Genomic DNA, 8,509 nt, shown 5'->3' on the forward strand with positions numbered 1-8,509 from the left:
GCAAACATGTTACTTCTGAAGTGGGGAGTTTCTGTGCAGGTCTGGCCACGTGTTGCCTTATGAAAGTGGATGTCTAGTGTGGCCAAATAGTCAAGAAAACCTGGAAGTTCATATCTTATGTTTTCAAGGAGTTCAAATTAAATAATAATTAAAAAAAAAAAAACAGAAAATGAAATAGAAGACCTCAGCATTGCGAAGGCCAAGCAAAGCAGGTTTAGGCTACGGGTTTGAGTCCTCTGATGATTTCTTCGAAGCTCTTAAAGAGAAAGTGGAACAGGGCAGGGAGCTCACTTGAAAAGAAACCCAAGCATAGCACTGCTATGAATAGCAGGGACCTATGTACAAAACCCACAGCTTATTTGGTTATTTGTTTAATGTCTATCTTTGCAGACTGTAGAATTGTGGGAGAGTGGAGACCCTCCCTGCCTCACCTCCCCCATACCTGTGTAGTACCTATTATAATACATCTCAGTAAATACCTGTGACATAGATACCGTTCTTAGAAATTTAATTCTGAGTTTTTTGAGGAGTGCTGCATTCTCCCTTTTCCTCTTTATTTCAGATGAAGGAGGAGAATACAGATGTACATTATAATGACTTATAATTTTATTAAACCTAAACATTACTAATGTATGTATGATGTTTGCTTTCAGCAGAACATTTTCATATAAACTGTTTGTGATGTAAGCAATGTGGAACATTTGAAATTATTGTGACCAAGATGTTCCTTTAGTCAAAATGCTTCAGTGAGTTCTCATCACCTACTGAGCAAATTCTAAACTCAGCAGGTTCCTGTGTCCATGTAATCGGTTTTTTGAAGGTTTGATGAGATCTCTTTTCTTCTTGCTTCCCAGTCTTGGCAAAGGCACATGGCTGAGTGGTTCTAGGTTGCTGAGACAGTTTCATGGGAGAATGCCTGTGTATAATTGACAGTGGTCACTAGCTGAGATTTGAACTCTGCTACCAAATGTCAAAGTAATCAAGGAAAAATGGACGGAGGTTCATGACAAAGTTTAAGATGGTCAGTCTTGGCTGTGTTCGTATTGGTATTTTGAAGTACAACTGTGCTTAGTGGCTAGGTGTAGATGTAGGAATGTACTAATAAATACAGGTAAATTGTATTTATGATTTAAGAAAAATACTGATTTTTAAAAAAAATTTAGAGTATGTTTTGGGGGGTGTATTTGGTGGGCACATGTGTGTGTCCCATGCCACAGTTTGCATTTGGGAGTCAGAGGACAACCGTGGGAATTAGTTTTCTCCTGCCATATGTGGGTGCAAGGGATTGAACTCAGGTAGTCAGGCTTGGTGGCAAAGTGCTCTTACCTGGCTGAGCCATTTCACTGGCTCTATCTTCCTGTATTTGTGTGCTTTCTTGTTTTTCTAGAGGGGACCACTTAGGATCAAACCCAGAACATTGTTTATTTGTACGAAGCAAATGCTGTACTGAATTGCATTCCCACCTGACAGATTTTTAAAAGAATTGTTGATGCCCAGAGGTTGGGTGTTCAAACATCCTTCCAGTTCTATAGTTAAATATTCGTTTGTGACTGCATTTGTCAGCACTCACATAAAAGGGAGAAGGAAGTGGTGACTGAAAACGGTACAGGAAAAAGGTGCATTTCTTTGTGTTAGGGAGGTATCTCTCCAGCTGTGGACCAGGGAAAACTCAAATTAGAATAACCAGGCATGCTTACTGGTAACAGATTCCAGAAATAGATCATAGACAAAAGAATTCAAATCTCTTAGAGAACATGGGGGCCTGTGTTTTTATGAGGTTTCCTCAAATGATTCTGATATATGTAAAATTTCAATACCAGTCTAGAGAATAAGTAGTGAACACAGTGGTACTGTTCATTATCAGTGGGTGGTCCCCACACTTTCTGCCCTTATACCAGTGTGAGCCAGCTACACACACACACACATACACACACACACCAGCTCCTGGCAAGCTTGGCCATGAAACAGCTATGTAAATACCTGCATACCAGATGGACATGTCTGTACAATGTATATGGATAATCAAACTTCACAAAAGTCAAGTGCCACTGCTTTATTCAGAGTGAGTTGGAAGGATGGTGATTATTTTACAGTGATGTCTTCAGTACACAAGAGCGTTGTTCCTTCTTTTTCTTCTTCTCTATTTACTTTAATTTGAAGTCAGCTTCTCTTTCCTGATCAAGAATGACATGGATATTGAATACCAATGAGTAAACAAAAATGTCTAGCTGAAGGCATTGCTTTATAAATATTGGCCACTTTCTATATTAAGTCTCAGAAATATGAAATTGCTACTGGAAGAAGTAGTTGGATGATTTTAAAAAATTAATTTAGTTTTCTGGCCATTGGGATGTCTCAGCAGTCACGTCAGATGATCTGAGTCAATCCCAGAATTCATCTGGTTGAAAGAAACAACCAACACTTGCAAGTCATCCTCTGACCTCAGCATGCATGCCTCCCCCAAAAATTAGTAAAAATTTAAAAGACGAATCCAGTTGCCTATTAAAATCATTTAAGAACAGGTTTACCACTGGATGGTGGTACAGCATTCCTTTAATCCCATCAATCAATAGGCAGGTGCAGGCAGATCTCTGTAAATTCAATGCCAGCCTGGTCTACAGAGCGAGTTCCAGGACAGCCAAAGTGACACAGAGAAACACTGTCTCGATAAAAAACAAAACACAAAACAAAACAAAAAAAGAACAGGTTTACTAATGACTATACAAAAGGACACAGAGCTGAACTAAGATAAGATCAGAAGGTAAAAGCACTATGCTTTCTTTTTAATTTTTTCTAACAAAAGTAGTTTCAAATAAATACTGTCTCAGTTATCAAAATGAAATATTAGAAAACGACCATATAATCTTTAAAGATTTAAATGTTCACGTGGTTATTCATTTATTTATTCATTTATTGTGTTTACATGTGCCAAGACAAATATATGGATGTCCGAGTAAAACTTTCAGGAGTTGGTTCTCTCCTTCTACCATGTAGGCCCCCGGGATCAAACTCAGGTGGTTAGGGTTGGCAGCGGATTCCAGCTCACAAGCCCTCCCAGTCAGGTGGCTCTAAGATATTAATGTTTGTTTCTTTTTCTTTTGTATTCTTTTCACCTGTAAAGCTTATGCTAAATAAAGCTGAGTAATAGATCAAGCCCTCTGAATAGGTGAGACAGTTGATTGGCTTGTCTGTTTGGGAGGCATCTAGGCAGTGGGACCGAGTCCTGTGCTCATTGCATGAGTTGATTGTTTGAAACCTGGGGTTTATGCAGGGATGCTTGTCTCAGTCTGGGAGGAGGGGACTGGACCTGCCTGGACTGAGTCTACCAGGTTGATCGCAGTCCTCGGGGGAAGCTTTGCCTTGGAGGAGGTGGGAATGGAGGGTGGGCTGGGGGGAAGGGGAGGGGGGCAGGAGGGGGAGAACAAGGGAATCCATGACTGATATGTAGAACTGAATGGTATTATAAAATAAAATAAAAGGAAAAAAATAAAATTAAAAAAAAAGGAAAAAAAAAAAGAAAGCTGAGTAAACCAAAGCAATAGCCATCAATGCTGTATACTATTTAAACTTAGTAGAACAAGGTTGGAGTTCATCTCTTTTGCTAAAAGCAGTGATAAAAATGTTGGTCCCTTGTTAATTACTTGGAAAGTATCTCTTAAAGAGGCAGAACCGGTCACCGGCCTCTTGTTTTCTCTAATGGTGTCTGTCAAGGCCTTTGCTGTTATTTGCAGGATGGTGGCTGTACAGCCATATTGCCCTGTGCAGTGAGTTGGACCATGGGTTTAACTCTGAAGTGAGACATTCTCTGGCTGTTCTTCCTCTGCTGGCTTTGCAGTCTTCACAGTAGACCTAGCTACAGAGTCACAGCAGGAATTTCCTATTGGGAATCCTTTGGTTCTTACCATAGCAAAAGCTCTGAGAAGTCTGGCCTGTGTGGGCCAGCAAAGTCATGATTAAGAAATGAGCTGACACTGATGCTCCCTTTGAATGTCTTATTAGCCTCCCAACACAACTCCAGAGAGTGTCCACCTTGTACCCAACACACAGGGTCTTGTCCAGTTCTTTAGCTGGGATTGGGAGTATCCCTACATGATATATTTACAGTAATTTTGGGGATAAGAAATAACATTTTCCTCTTCCTTAAACCTGTCACCCATTCCTCCAAAACTTTGATTAAGCATTTCTTCCTTTCCTTTTCTGTTTCCCTCTTTCCTTTTCTAATACTTAAATGCTATAATAATGAAGGAAATACATAGCATTGCACAGCAAAATAGTGATAATTTTTCTGGGGGGAAAAATATAACACTAAAATGAGATTTGCCAGTCTAGTTAGTAATTAGATTTATGACAAATTAATTGTCTACTGTGTTCACCTATGGTAAGTCTCTCTCAATAAAATAAATAGAATAATTTTTGTGTTATAGGATGTTAGGAATAAATTAAGCTGTAGATTGAAAAGCATGAAGCTGTTAATTTCTCACTTCCCCTTTCTGTTTTTGTCTCCCAAATTCTTGAATAAATTATTTTGATTTGATCCTTCATGAATATGTTCAATAAATTGTGAGCAGGTTTGAAAAGAGCCATGAATCTGTGCAGCACCTGCTCTATAGATTGGTGAGTACAGTGGTGTTCTGACTAACTCCTCTCATCAAGTGTTTGTGAGCCTCACAGCCAGGCCGTTCGATAGAATGGCAAACAGGTTAGTAAGGTTATCACCAGCAGGTCGATGTTTCTTCCTTAGAAAAGTTCCAGTAGCATGTGTAAAAGCCCTGCTGAACCTTCACACCAGAAGGGAGGAAGTAGGGAAGGCCAGGCCCCACATTTTCTATAGCTGTCATGGATCTCAAAACCACAAATGCCATTGAGATCTGTAAATAACCATAGGCTCTTATTTTGTTCTTTCACATACTATGGAAAGTTCAGGAGTCCTTGGAGGCCAATGCACTATATAAAGTAGTGTCTTATGTAATCTAAAGCAGGGAAAACAGCCACAGACAATACAAAAAAAAAAAAAAATGGGTGTGGTGTGAACCAACACACTTTATTTATAAGAGCAGCTGGCAGACCCAGTTTGGCCCTGGGGCTGAGGTTTACAGCCAATACTTAAGTTCTGTGGAAGCCTGTCACAAGGTTCAATTAAAATTCAGGTAGTTCCACTGTGCTCACAGTGGTTGTGTGATTCTAACAGTGGCTTAGCAATAGTGTTAATTTTAAACACTGGTATGAAATAATTGTATACTTGTATTTTTAGAAGGATTCTCAGGATTTTGTTTGCCTAAGCAGAAAAGTATGCCATAATTGATTAGTAACATTTAAAGCAGGCAAAAGACTACGTGCTTATTTTGTTTTAGAATTTAGATGATGACTTATGTGGCTTCATCTTATTTCCTACAATAGTCTCTGTTATCTTTCTAGCTTGATTCTTTTCAACATCTTGATGAAGTTTTAACATTGTCTGAAAGTGTGACCTAATGCAATGGCTCATTTTTTTTTTCAAGTTTTAAGGATATTTCAGTACCGTTTTATTACTTCATATATTAAATCAGGTAATAAAAACTTTAGAACCTATCTTAAGAAATTCAGTCATATGATAGCTCATTTTCTGAGAAATGCACCATAAGGTGATTTGGTCAATCTGTGAACATCACAGTGTACTTACAGCACTTACAGTGAAACAGCTGTGAGGTCACTAGGCCATATAATGAACCTAGTCATATGATCTTTGAAATGTTATGTGGCATATAGCAGATTTATTTTCACTTGCATATATTCATTTGACAGAATACTGGATTTCATTTATGTCATTTTCAAACATTTAGGTTAAGTACCATAATCATATTAATCCTCTATTTATAGCCTCTCATGCATACACCCCCCTTTCTTCCATTCCTTTTTCTGTTCCTAAACATGCCATGTTTTGAAGTGAGATACTCTTTACATCTTGCATATATGGAATGTTTTCCTTCAACTCTCAGTGATCTTACATTTATATTCGTGACATGCTTTCAAAGCCTTCCTAATTTAGTGTTTTCTGGTAAAGGCCAGAGTCATTTTGAAAGTCATCAGGGGAGAAATGCACTGAATCAGCTCTTTTCCCTCCTTGTTGGTGCATGAGTAGGCACCACCCATGGCTGCCCTGGGACACCTGGTGCGTCTTCTCATGGTCATTGTGAAGTGGAGGGTGGCGTGTGTGTGTGTGTGGGGGGGGACAACACAAATGTCAGCACTGGATAAAGCATGGATTAAAATCCAAAGGGAACAGAATTTTAACCATTAGTCTCTCCCTCCAAATTGATGTTATTGTTCTCTCTTGGAGTTCCTCATGAGTAGTAGTCAGTTTCACAAAGTTGTAGCAATTGTCTTAGCAATTGTACCTGTGTTACCTACAGGTACAAGAAAGGTAAATCTCTGGATCCTTTCAGTGGGAGCTGAGCTTTAACCAGCCAATAATTTATTGACTCTTTTCTTTGGAAAAGCAAATAAAAATTTAATAATATTTTAACAGTCACTTTGAATACTATCTTATTTTAGATTAGAAAGTCTTTACACATCAGAGAATGAGATATGAGAGGTGCAAACACAGGGGATAAAAAGAGACAGAGAAGGGCAAAGCAGTTGCCTCAGGGCTGCTTATCCTAGGCTGGCCTCAGAGCAACTTCTGGAAATTGCTTGAATTCTAGGCAGTGTCTTGCATTTCTATGTGTGCTCACAAGTAGTACAGATTTCAGGGTGGAGTGTTAGTGCTCCCATTGAGAATTACTGGTCTGTTGATTGAATGATTATCCAAAAAGTATAGTCTGAATGAATTGTGTAATTGCTAAGTCCAGCTAGATGACTGAGGGAATGGGGCAAAGAGAAAAATGAATACTAATTGGAGAAAATGGTTTGTCCTTTGTCCGTTTTCCCAGGGGAAGCCCTGTTCATGGCTTCATGATTTAGGTTCTAGAGCGAGAGAGGAACAATGGCAGCCAACAAGGCATTTTTGCTAATCCAGTGACATATGACTGCTGCCCCCGCTTTCTGTTAAGAGAACAGCTGGCGGGCCCTGGAGAGGTCCTGACAGTGAACAACAGCCCAAGGACAAGGCGCAGCTGAAAGCCAGCTTGGCTGCAAATTAGAATATAATGGTAGAGCTGCTTCTGCTGAGAAGCGATTTGCATCAGAGCCCACCAACAAAGCCCATGCTGTAGAGCCGGCTTTTGTGAGAAAGGTATGCCAGAAACACTACATTTGTCAATAATGTGGACGATTCACTAAAGACAGAGAGAAGCAGAATAGTGCTTGCCTGTTTCTAGGGTTTGCTACACAAGAATACTCATTTTTCATTCAAGGAAAAAGTGTATTTAACCTTCAATAAATGGATTAAATCCCCCATATTTGTTAAAATAACATATTTGTTAGTTGTTGTTTCATTTATACCCCACAGTGTTTTTGTCACATCTAAATTACAGGACTTGGACATAAATGCAGTGCTTGGACTTATATTTCATTAAGTCCTGTGCTTATAACCTTGTTGTGTTTCCCCAGTGATTGAGTTGCTATGATTTTCATGTCAACATACCAATATCTTAAGACTTCTGGACAACTACAATAAAATCTTTAAGTGTTTTAAGAAATGTACAAAAGGTTGAAGCCTTAGTTTGATAGTGTGAAGTACCAAAAAATAGGTCCAGTGTGTAAATGAAAGTTTATAATAATGGCAATGAGAATGCTGAAGGAATATAAAAGTTGAAAAAGAAAGTAGTTGGAAAGGGCAAAATGAGAGCCATGGCAGTAGGATTCTCCAGTAACACCAGTAATCAGCATGGAGGAGCATAACGTAGCAATGAGTGATGCCTTGATTAGCAAGATAACATATCATATGGGGTGTAAGACAAACCTACCAAATAGCACTGTTGTGTTAGTGTAAGTATGAAGGCCTGCTGAAACAGCACAGGTATGTGACAAATTCAGGCACTTGATATGCTCAGGTTGTCTTTTTCAGTGATGATCAGTTTCTCGTAGATAGAAACTGCTTTATTCTTTTATAGTCTCCCTGTCTTAGCTCAGCTCACTGTTGCATTAAGAAAACAACATACTGCATTAAAATTCTTTGTGATCAGTCTGATCCTCTACACAGCCCTTTGTTTTTCAGTCCTGCCTTCGATTTCCTCCTGTGTTGTTGATGGTTGTCTCATAATCTGTACAGTAACTCTGTGCTTCCTCTGTTCTTTTCATCCCTCAGTCTATACCCATGTAAGCTTCAGTACAGTGTAAGCTCCACACGCACTGCATGAGGTCTCACCTGTCTGTGTTTTGAATGTGAATTTCTTTCTTCCTTTGTAAGTTAGAACTCACAATGTTCGTTTTCTACTATTTGACTCTTTCAAGACTCACTAGAAGCTCTTTGCAAAAAGGACCCACGCTGCAAAAGATTTATCTATGCTCCCAAAGTCTACTGCCATGGTAGAAGTGATTTGAAAGTGCTCTGAAAATGTGCGAGGTTAGTGGGGGGCTACGCTCTGACGTT

Source organism: Peromyscus maniculatus, chromosome 16, assembly GCF_049852395.1.
Source record: "Peromyscus maniculatus bairdii isolate BWxNUB_F1_BW_parent chromosome 16, HU_Pman_BW_mat_3.1, whole genome shotgun sequence".
Lineage (NCBI taxonomy): Eukaryota > Metazoa > Chordata > Mammalia > Rodentia > Cricetidae > Peromyscus > Peromyscus maniculatus.